Genomic DNA, 12,544 nt, shown 5'->3' with positions numbered 1-12,544 from the left:
ATCTATATAGTTCAAAAGCAGGCAATATTAATCTATAGTGTCAACTGTCACGGAAATCATTACTTTTGGGAGGTGGGTAATGCCTGGGAGGAGCAAATATTTGTCTGAGGGATTTTAATGACTGGAGGAGGGCATGAAGGGACTTCTGAGATGCTGGAAATGTTCAATTTCTTGATCTGAATGGGCATTACACAGATGTGTTCACTCTGAATATTGATTGAGCTACTTATGACTCATGTAATTTTCTATATGTTTATTATACTTAAGTATATGTGTATTTTTAAAAAATGAGCCCTGCCTGGGAACTGTTAAGCTGCCTATAGAACAGCAGTGGGCTGTAGGTAACAATAGCACCTGGACATAGCAGGAGTAGGGTGCACTGTAGGTAACAATAGCACGGCCAGTATGTTGGTCTCAGTACTAGGTCTTGGGAGCTAGTGACCCAGAAGAGACTAGGCCCAGACACCTTGGCTCTGATTGATGATGCAACATATAGGCAAAGATCACAACTGGGGAGTCTGGGGAGCCGTGGAACTGACTGTGGGTAAACCCTCACAGGCAGGAGTTCAGTTATCTGGAAACAGGTGGTGGACAGTGCTCAGATCAGGGAAACATGCTCCTAGGTATAGACAGACATATGCAGCTTCAGGTGTAGCTTGGCTGTTCACCCATGGATGACAGCTGTTTCCTTCTTGGTGATGATAGGGCTATTTTGCTCCTCAAAGTGATGCAAGATTCACTAGAGATCTGATGGTGGAAGAATAGGAAGAGGGTGAGAACTCTGGGGAGAGCTTGGTTCTAACGGTTTTAGGGATTCAGGAAGGAAGGATAGTTATTTCTTACAGTTCTGTTAGTGGCAAGGGAAAACCTGCTGAGTGGGTGCTGTGCAAGATAATTAGAAGCAAAACCATGTGACTGGAAGACGTCCTACCTTAACTGCTGCAACTCTAGTAGAGGAACAAACAACAGTTGGTCCTCAAATGTGAATCGGGATATGGCGTTAATCCATCTCCCTAAACATGAACCAAGCCTGTGTTAGGAAATGGCAAGTAAATACTAATGCTTAAATCATGCCTCATTTTATGCAGGACTATTATCTTTCCAGAGAACTTTCACAAATGTGATCCCATCTGAAACTCCAAACATCCGTGAGGGAGTCAAGGCTTGTATTTCTACCCGTCTAAATAGATGAGTCATCTGGGCTCCAAAGCAGAAAACGTGGTGTGTTTAAGGGCCTGCAACTTGACCTCAGGCACCACCTGCCCTGCGCAAGGCCGGTGCTAAACTGTGGTGCGTGCTGGCAGGGTGCTAACTCACAGCAGCATGGGATAGTGAGGAAAAATAACTTTTTTAACTTAGGCGATTTCACATGTTGCTGATGCGGACTTGTCTAGGTGTCAGCTTTCCATTTCTTCTTCTTCTTCTTTTTTTTTAAAGCTCTGTTATCTAGGAAAAAGCAACATCGGGGTTTCCAAAGACTGACTATGCTTCCACTGATAAGACCACAGAGCCTTTTGCTGGAAACTCATAGTACAGGCTATTCTTCTCAGACTTCCATGTGCATAAAACCACCTAGGGTGGTGGAGTTCAAATGCACAGTATGATCCATTAGTTCTGACGTGAGAACCAAGATCTGATTTCTGACAAGTTCCAGCTGATGCCGCAAGTCCCTAGACTACACATAGAGTAACAGGACAGAATGTGCTCTTGTGGTCATTGAGGGCTGAGAGCTTTAGGGTGGAGTCTTAGGGACTAAGGCTTTTAGAAACTGGCATCTTTATCAAGAAACAGAGCAATAGATTACATTTAGTAATCTTTCTGAGTCCTGGATCTACTATAAAAATATGTTTGGAAAATTTGCTTTTGCTTTCTTTTTCTGTTTTTCAGGAAACAACTTACTAGTATGAGAGCGGGTGCTTAACTCATTCCTTCACTTATGAAGTGCCTACTATGTGGCAGCCACAATTCTAGACACTGGGTATAAAGCGGAGAACAGAATGGGAACGCCCCTGCCCCCATGAAGTTTATAGTTTAATGGGAGCAGAGAGACGGGGCAAGTCAGACAAAAAGTAGGATGATTATAAGTGACACAGAGAAAAACTTAAAAAAAAAAAAGGGCAGGAAAGGGGAGATAAGATAGAAGGCAAGGAATTGCAGTTTTAAATAGAAAGTCCTCATTGAGTAAAAGACATTAGAGCAAAGATGAGATAGGGGGTGAAGGAATGACCTGGGGAGAACATTCCAGGCACATGGAACCACAAGCACAGAAGCCCTGAGAAAGAGCCAGCCTTGCATGTTTACAGAACAGCAAAAAGGCCAGTGTGATTGACGTGGAGGGGCATGGCATAGTGGAGAGAAAGATAGGAGGAAGGAGGGCATCTCAGGCAGCCTCACAGGCCACTGTACGGACTTTGGGCTTTTACTGTGAGCAATAGGGATGTCATGAGATGATTTTGAGCAGAGGAGTTTTAGTGACAGCATCTGAGTTATGTTGTAAAAGAGTCATTCTAACATCTGTGCTAAAATCTGTAGGGATAAAGGTAGAAGCCATGAGAACAGGTAGGGAATATTAGTCACCCAGATGAGAGACTTGGTGAGAGAGGAGATGGCTGGGACCATGGCGATTGCTGGCCTAGTGATGAGAAGAGGTTGTCTATATTTAGACGTGATTTTCCTGTATTTCCCTGGGTCAGTAGGAAACCAGGATTGATTCATGTGGGTGCTTGACTCATGAAACTCCTGGCAGTGGGTTGACAGTGATGAGGCATACAGTTTTTTAAAAGCATATCACTTCATTTTGTCTCTGCTGCTGCTGGGTTATTGCTTCCTTATCATTTAAAAACTATGGAATGATGGAAGAAATGTTATTTGAGGTTAACCTGCACCATTGCAGACTTCAGAACAATTTAGCAGCTTGTATTCCATTTTTAAGTTCTATATCACAGATGGGTGTCTTTCCATTAAGAAGTAAATCAGGAGTGGCAGCTATTGTCAATGTTATTTTTCTCCTTATAATTCTAACTCGAGTATTAAAGATAGAAACTCTCCTGAGAATTCACTATTCTGGGCATGGCAAATGCGTAGCGAATATCGTCACCCTGCCCCTTTCCCACCAATGACAGACATTGCTAAATGATCACAGCATTCGTTTTCACAGAGCCCGGATGGAGCACTGGAATCTTTATCAAAACAACCACAAATAGATGAGAGCTGGCATCAGTTAAAGCCTCTTTGCCATTCCTGTGTGTAATCACTCCTCCTGACAGCTTAATAGGATTGGACAGGAAACTGCACTGAGCCAATATGCAGCTGGAGCCAGACTTCATCTTCGTCCTGTCAAATCCTGCCTCCAGCACTTGCTAGCTCTTCAACCCTGGACTCGTCCAGCCGACCCTAGACGAAGCCTCAGTCTCCATCTCTATAAAATGGAGACGGAGAATAAAATAATATACGTGAAGTGTTTAATACAGGTCCTCACCTGATTCATTTAAACACTCAATGAATCTCAACCATTAGGATTTGAATTAGAGTTTAATTCATAGGCTGTTTTCAAGAGAATAAAAATTTTATAGAAATATCCTGGCGTTGCCACCTCGTCTGTGGGGCAGTAATATTTCCCTGGGCCTCACTATGGCCTGGATCTTGGGTGGATCGCATGTACATACTGGAGCTTTACTTGCCCTCCTGACAATGACAGAGTAATAATGGATAGATTCCCCCCCCCACCCCCCCACTGAGACTGAATGGACATAACAACCCTCCCAGGAAGACATAACTAGGTGATGGTAAAGGGCATACAAAATAAACCCTTTGTTATTTTTGGCCTAAATAAAACTCTATTTTAAAAATTCATTCAATCAAGATTTTATTCTGGTTCCTTTTCTTAAGCAGAAGTCTGCTCGTAATCTAATTGTTGCTGCTTTTTAAGGAATTTTACCCTTCCCCCCTTTTTTTGGTTACTCTTAAGATTTTTCTCTTTGCATTTGTTTTCTGCAATTTCACTATATAGTGTCTAGGTGTGGGTTTATCGTATTCGTCTTGAGACTCACTATGATTCAAAGTGACCTTTTCCCATTCTAGCGCATAGCCAGCTATTACTTCCTTGAAATGACCTCTCATCTTCTAGATGTAAATTAGGACTATTCATTTCCCTTCCATGCCTCTTAACATTTTATAATACTTTCCAGTGCTTTATTTCTCCATCTCATTTTGTATTTCCTCAGACCTATCTTCCAGTTATTAAGTCTCTCTTACAGTGTTTAATTTGATACTAATCTGTCTTCTAGTTTTTTAATTTCAATGCCTATATATTTTTTATTTTGAGGCATTATATAGGTGATTTGTTTAATTTTCCTTTTATTTTTTTATATAATGTCTCATTCTCTTCTTAGGCTTCTGACTTTTTATTTCTTTATAACATCGATCTTTTCTTTAATGATGCATAATGTTAGCTAAAGTTCTACTACTGAATTTTATCATAGTCATATTCAAGGATTTTATTATCCATTATTTTTTATGGTGTCTTATTCTTTCCTTAGGAATTTGATTCTTTCATTACTGTATTTAATACTTGTAAAACGTATTTTCTTTCAGTTTTTCATATTATCAGCCAAAATTTTGGGAATACTTATGCTGCCTCTAGAGATCACAGTGTGGATTTATACATGGAAAGCTGTAACTCAGGTTGAGGCTGAGACCTTCCAGGGCAGCTTTTGCATGTATTCTAGACAAATACTCTAGGGCTGTCTTGAGTGTGAAATTAGTTTCTGTTAGTTTGTTGATCTGGAAAATCTGAGGCAATACGAATTTGAAACTAAACCAAGGAAGTACAGGCCTGGGTTTTAAATTTATAGAAAATTTTTGTTTGTTTCTATCTAGAGCCTGACAGAGAAAGATAAATTTTATTCTCATCTCTCAGTGCTGCTGGGAATTTATTTTTTTTTCAGCAGAATTTACAGTAAAATAGTAGCCCTCCAAAAGTCCCAACTCAGTCCCACTTCTTCATTCCACATTGGCAAGGCCTCATCTCCTGTTTCTGCGTGGACACTGGAGCCCAATCCTAGCTTACCAGGATTGCTACCCTCCACCTCTCACTCATCTCATAGGCCTGCTGAAACATTAGAACACATTTGTCTGGTTTTCAGTGCTGCCTTCATTTCGGATGTTTGGGAATTCCCCAACTCCATTGTAAGCTTAGCTATGGATCTTAAAGAATGTTTCTTATGTTTCAGAGAGTATTTGTAGGTGTTTGTCGTGGGAGGGTTTTCAAGTTATCTTACTCTGCTGTCATTCCAAAATCATAAGCCTCCCACATCATTCATTTATTAAACACTAATTAATGCGAGATACAGAGCATAGTACTGGGGATACACAGGCATATAAGATACAGTTCCTGCTCACAAGATAGTCGTCTAGTGAGGTAAGTAGCCATGTAATTTTCAGATAATATAGTGTAATTGGTTCAAAAGGGATAAATGTACAACCCCTCTGAAACAATCCACCAACGCCATAGGTGAGGCCAAGTCAGAGAAGGCTTCTTGGAAAGACAGATACTGATCTGTTCTTGAGCCTGAAGAGTGAATAGAACCAAGGCAGGTCAAGGTTGGGGAAGAGGGAAGAAAGTGCACGGTAAATTCGAGAGAACTGAAACATCAGAACGATTGCAGGATAGAGTTCAAAGAAACAAACAACCACATCTTATTGCTACACGCAAGAGATTTCCAATTGATTGAGCTCTTCTATTACCTTGATAGCAAGACAAGTACAATGCTATACAGATATAACATTTTCATTACAGAAAGGGGGATAGCTCCTTGGGACAGTCAAGTCCTCTGGGAAGCAGATGCCAAGAAAGAGTTAGAAGTAACATAGATTTATTGGGGGTGATGTCTATATGAGATAAAGGAGAACAGGAGATGGTGGGGAGAGGCTTCAGTCTGCAATGTAGGTCTCACACTTGTGATAGGAGAGGGAAAAAGAAGGAACACTGGGTAGGAGGAACCTTAGACTTTGGTGCCATTTGTGAAATTCAAGGGAGTTCTAGTACATTTGCCCATAGACGAGTCTGAATTGGGTAGAAATTTCCAGGCCACAGTATCCCTGCTCAGTGCTGTGTTCAGTAATTGATGGGGGCTGCTGGGTTAAGAGCTTAGCCTTTGGCTCAGATGCTATGGCAGATCCCAAGGGTCTTTGGGCAGGTCCTCTCTTGAACGTCCATGGCTTTCACACTCATGATGGAAATTTCATAAACCGGCCTTCTGGTTTATTTACAAGTCTCAAGTGAATTTAATTATTGTGTACCTATCAGTCAGGATGTATTCATTTCTGAGTCTCCAGTAACTAGGCCTGAAAGAGTGATGATAAAAACTACATCATGACAGATTTATCTGCTATGATGTCCAATGGGCCTCAGGCCTCTTGGCATCTTTTCAACCTTTCTGTTTTTGGCAAAAATGTCCTTGTCTTACTGGGTGTCATATGCCTGCCTCCCCCGCACCCCCCAAATGTAGTTCTTTCCACTGAAGTGCGCGTCTTGTCCTGGTGATTCAGACGCCATGCTCACTCTAGGTGCCTTTGTGAGCCTCTTTTCATCCAGACCGGAGAAGAGCGCTGAAGATCCCCTGTCAGAAAACCTTGAGAATAATTATTCATAAAGAAATTCTAGCTATTTTAGAAAAAGGTATCTCAATATAAAAATACTAGCATATTACTCTCACACTCTTCCTCCCAGAACACTTTTAACTGCTGAGGAATTGCTGAATACATGTCATGGAAAAATTGGTCACATAATTTGACCCTTGGAAATTACATGCTGTTTAAATTTTTTTAAAAGAGAATGAGACTGAATCACTGAGAATGAGTCATTTATGTCCCCTTTGTGCACTAAACACCTCGTCAAGATTTAAGTTCATAAAATGTCCTTGAAACTCTTGGGGTATATGACAAGGGAATGTGTCTCTGCCTTTAAGGTTTTCGTTTCCTCTCCTTATTTTAGGGCATCTTCAGTGAATGGGATGGACGGTGAACCTGGTCGATCACATACATCTCGATACTTTTGTGGCCTGTGTTTAGAACTTCACCTTCTGACATGTTCTGACCCTGAGTCTGTTCAGTTCCTTACATCGTAGAACAACGTTCTACAGTGGCAAGATCTTTTTCTTTCTCCCAAAGAGAATTTTAGTTTTATCAAACTGCATGAAATATTCCTGGTTTTCACTTGAACTCAAGTGGCATATTCTTAAAAAACGTGATATTTTAAAGCAAGTGATTTAGGCTCACATGAATCGAAAGCACTTCTTCCTGGGAACTGAGTCAAGCTGTCAAGTACCTAAGCAAGTAGGTTCAGGGAAAATATATTTATGGTTTCTGTGTAAGAAGAAGGTGGAAAAAAAGAAAAGGAAAGATGTGAAAGAATATTGAGAAAATACTAGTAAGTTCAGAGAAATTGCTCTTTCTTAAAGATTTCCGTTTGGGGTCCTCAAACTTTTTAAACAGGGGGCCAGTTCACTGTCCCTCAGACCATTGGAGGGCTGGACTATAGTTTAAAAAGAAAACTATGAACAAATTCCTATGCACACTGCACATATCTTATTTTGAAGTAAAAAAAAAAACCAAAATGGGAACAAATACAATATTTGTATTTGCATGTGGCCTGTGGACCGTAGTTTGAGGACCCCTGGTTTAGGCTAAAGACATGGACCCAAACAGGCCAGCATGGTTCTGTGGTTGAGTGTCAACCCATTAACCAAGAGGTTACCAGTTCAATTCCCAGTTGGGGCACGTGCCCAGGTTGGGGATTCATTCCCCGGGAGGCAGCTGATAGATGATGTTTTTCTCTCATTGATGTTTCTATCTCTATTTCTCTCCCTTCCTTTCTCTCTAAAAATCAATATTTATTTAAAAGAGGACCCAGAACTGCAAAAAGAGCTTCTAAAATTACATGGTGTTTTCATTTACAGTTAAGTGCTGGAGATTTTCCTGATGACCTAATGTACATGTGGTTGAAGGCCAATTTAGGAATGTAATCTAAGACCTTGTGCCTCCCAAAGGCACAAAAGATCTATCTCCAGACAAATTCCCCCAAGTGTTTCTTCCCTGTTGATGTCCAAAGTGTCCTCTCTTACACCCCACCTATGTTTCCAAGGCTCCTGGGCATATCTCTGAAGCGAAATTAGTGTAGATGCGTATGAGTGTTGACACTTAAATGAGAAAAAGCGTTCTATGGCGTCTAATTAAAGAAAACTAATAAACATGCCGAATCAAAGAAGAACATAACAGAACAGATAGTAAAAGCCACCAGGCCTGCACCTCCGGATAGACGCATATGCAGATGAGCTCTCTAACCAGGCTAAATGCTAACTGCTCTTGCTTTATAATTGTTCTGCTCCAAGTGTTTATATAATTACTCTATTCTTTATCTTGGGGTGTTTTTGTTAGATAATTCAACTAAATGTTAAGACATCAAATGAATAAATAGAAGTGTAGTTGACTGGGGATAATGCCAGCACTGAATATCATTATTAAGGTTATAGGTTTTACAAAGATTGGATTAAATGCTGATTATATCTAAATACTCCAGTGGGAATGTTATTAAAAGGTCTTTGGAAAGACTTTTTTTTTTTTTACATGTGGTATGTTTTTGTTGCTCTTAATGGCATTGTTTCCAATTGGGATACTCAAAGTGAAAGGGATATTACCATGGATTTAGAATTTTTTATCCTGGGAGAAGTGGGTGGGAAGGAGAGATAGAGTTGGTACTTTGCCACTAATATAGTTTAAGGAAAATAAAATATCAGCAACATAGTTTCAGAATAACATTTATACAGCAAAATTAATTAAATATGTTTATTATTTGATTAATTTTGTCAGTGTCAGAGTCACCCAACCAAGAGATGATTGGGAAAATTTCAAAGGATTTTGCTGAAAATCCTAAAATTCAGGTGAAAATTTCAGTATGTAAATGTAGATATAAGAATAAAAATGTGGGGATGAGAGTGGAAGTGGAAAGTATAAGTGTTATATGTTTTTGTGACAAAATATAAACAAAGCAACTGAGAAGTAGGAGGGAAAGGGAGACGGAAGAAAATAGAATTAGCTTATTAATTGTTTTATAAGCAGTAGGCTCTAGTTAAAGTATGGTGGCAAAATCCAATTAACCAACCATATTATACTGAAAGTATATATAAGCTTTATTATGCAATTTTACAAATTGACACTGAAATTATATAGATTTCAGGTGTACAATTCTATAATACATCATCTGTATATTGTATTGTGTGTTCACCACCCAAAATCAAGTCTCTTTCCATCACCATTTGTTCCCCCGACCCTCCACTTGACCTTCTTTTATCACCCCCACCCTCGCTTCCTTCTGGTAATCATGACTCTGTTGTCTGTGTCCATGAAATGAGTTTTTTTTCCCTTAATCCTTCCCCTTATTCACCCAGCCCTCCAACCACCTTCCCCTGTAACAGCTTTCAGTCTGATTTTTTATCTATGAGTCTCTTGCTATTTTGTTTATTTTAGTCATTGGATTCCACATATAAGTGAACTCATATAACACTTACCTTTCTTCGATTTAGCATGATACTCTCCACTTCCCACTATGCTGTTGTAAAAGGTCAGACTTTGTTTCTTTTTTTTTTTTAAAGACCACGTAGTATTCCATTGTGTAAATATATCATAGCTTACCATAGCTTTTTTATCCACTCATCTACTGATGGGCACTAGGGCTGCTTCCAAATCTTAGCTATTGTAAATAACATTGCAATGGACATAGGGACGCACATGTCTCAGGTTTCTTTGGATGTATTCCCAGAAGTGGAATTGCTGGGTCATAAGGCAGTCCCATTTTAACATTTTTGAGGAAACGCATACTATTTTCCAGAGTGGCTGCAGCAGCCTGCATTCCCACCCAAAGCGCAGGAGGGTTCCCTTTCTCTCCATCCCCACCAACACTTGTTTGTTGATTTACTGGAGGTAACCATTCTGGCAGGTGTGAGGGGATATCTTATTGTGGTTTTAATTTGCATTTCTCTGATGATTAGTGACATTGAGCATCTTTTCATATGACTGTCCATTGGCCGCCTGTCTGCCCTCTTTGAAGAAATGTCTACTCAGGTCTTTTGTCCAATTTTCCATTGAATTGTTTGCTTTTTTTTTTGGTGTTGAGTTTTGTAAGTTCTTTATTAATTTTGGCTATTAACCCCTTTTCATATGTATCATTGGTGAATATGTTCTCCCATTCATTTTGTGAATGGTTTCCTTTGTTGTGCAAAAACTTTTTAGCTTGATGTAGTCCCATTTGTTTAATTTTTCTTTTGTTTCTTTTGCCTGAGGAGACATATCAGAAAAAAGTAGAGTTCTTAACTTGGATGGTTTGGATAATAGCTATAAATTATGACTCCATAGCCTCCAAAACAGTGTTTTTCAAATTATAGCTTTCAACTCATTATTGGGTCATGGAATCAACTTAGGGTTGTAACCAGGATTTTATGCCCCTCCTCCATGATGAAACAGAAAAAAATAGAATAGAATCCTATATAATAAAAGCCTAATATGCTAAGTGTCCAGTCCTCCGGTCGGCCATTCAACCAATCAAAGCGTAATATGCTAATGATATGCTAAGGCTGCTTAACCGCTCTCTATGACATGCACTGACCACCAGGGGGCAGATGCTCCATCTGGTAGGTTAGCTTGCTGCTGGGGTCTGGCTGATTGGGACTGAGCGAGATGGGCTGGACACGCTTTGGAGCCCTCCCACATCCATCCCCAGCCCTAATCGTGCACCGGTGGGGTCCCCTGGCCTGGCCTATGTCCTCTTACAACCCAGCACCCCTCAGAGGATGTCAGAGAGCCTGTTTCGGCTCAATCCTGCAGGCCAGGCCGAGGGACCCCATGGGTGCACAAATTTGTGCACCGGGCCTCTGGTACAATATAATTGAAAATATCTAACTGTATCTCATATCTCATGTTGAAAAGCTACAACTTTTTAATGGAAAATTTGTTACTATCATATGCCTGTTCTCTCTCTCTCTCTCTCTCTCTCTCTCTCTCTCTCTCTCTCTAACAAGGAGCAGTAGAAAATACCAAATGTATTTCTTAAGATGGCTTATAGTCAACATTTGAAAAACTTGGCTCTAGGGAGTCAGTGATGAATTATACTCATCTTCTATCTCCTTCTCTTACATTTCTTATAAGTCTTGCATTCTACATTCAAAAATGCCTACTGGACATTTTTTCTGGGTTGTTTAGCTTTTATCTCATATTGATATTCTAAGAACTGAACTCTACTTTCAAACCATTTTATTCTAATAAAGTTTTCATTTCTATTTATTCCCTGTCCTCCTAGTTACTCTTGGTCAAACCCCCAGTTACTTTAAACTCTGGCCTGTCTCTTACCTCTCTTCCCATCTTTAATCAGTGGGGTAAAGAGTACGGAACTAACATTAACTGAGTACCTGACATTTATCAGGCATCTCACCACACGGGTTATATATGTCGCTTCATGTAATTCTCACAATACCCTTATAATGAGGTTCATAGAGATGGAGTACCTGCCTGATGTCTCTCACACACTGTGTTTACAGTATGTAGAGCAGCTCTTTTAGCTGTCAGCTCAGGTCTACCTGACTCGAAATACAAAAGCTTTCTGTTACATCCGGCCACCTTCCCAAATGTGCTCTCTTTAAAATGATTTCTACAGAGTGATGTTAAAGCAGTTACAATCCAGAATAAAAATCACTGCATGATCTTGGGGGGCTGTCAGGGCCCATATTGCTAAAAGGACATCAGAGCTCTGAACACTTATTTTACAAAAAAAAAACCACACAAAAAACCCACATAATTAAGACACAAAGGCTAGGAGACTTAACTGAAGCCATACACTATTCGAGGCAGAGTTTTGGCCAGGATTCAGGTCTTGATTTTAGTACTGTGCTCTTTTCATCTTTCTTACAATGTCCTCTGGAACTAGAACAAAGGGTGAAAAGGCAAACACCCTGAGCACCCCACGGTATCAGAGTCTTGAGATGCATTTGACTCCTTATCAAATGCTTAGGATCATAAATCCTTTGAGATTTTTTTTTTTTTTCTGAATCATCATAGATACATGTTCTCTAAAAAGCCTGTATTGGCCAATGCTATATGCATTGTTTGGAATTCTTTCAAGGAAAGAGAATATAGAAATCCCATAACTGGACCCCCTAATGACTTAAGGATTTTAAGTATTAAAGACACAGGCTCACAGAGTCTTGTTTTTGTCTTCCTTTTAAGGGTTCCAGCTGATCAAGCAAGGGCAGGGTTTAAGATAGTCAAGCTCAGCCCTAACCGGTTTGGCTCAGTGGATAGAGCGTCGGCCTGCGGACTCAAGGGTACCAGGTTCGATTCCGGTCAAGGGCATGTACCTTGGTTGCGGGCACATACCCAGTAGGAGGCACGCAGGAGGTGGCTGATCGATGTTTCTCTCTCATCTATGTTACTGGCTCTCCTTCTCCCTTCCTCTCTGTAAAAAAATCAATAAAATATATATTTTTTAAAAAAGATA

General features: G+C 40.1%; 1 pseudogene; it reads right to left on the bottom strand.

Moving 5' to 3' along the window:
* Positions 1-9,584, bottom strand: part of LOC132213703 (kelch-like protein 15) — a 30,611-nt pseudogene extending 21,027 nt beyond the window's left edge.
* Between the last annotated feature and the right edge of the window lie 2,960 nt (positions 9,585-12,544).

The sequence above is a fragment of the Myotis daubentonii genome, chromosome 12 (genome assembly GCF_963259705.1).
Source record: "Myotis daubentonii chromosome 12, mMyoDau2.1, whole genome shotgun sequence".
NCBI classification, from domain to species: Eukaryota; Metazoa; Chordata; class Mammalia; order Chiroptera; family Vespertilionidae; genus Myotis; species Myotis daubentonii.
The sequence above is the reverse complement of the archived record's forward strand: the minus strand, read 5'-3'. Positions and strand labels throughout refer to the sequence as shown.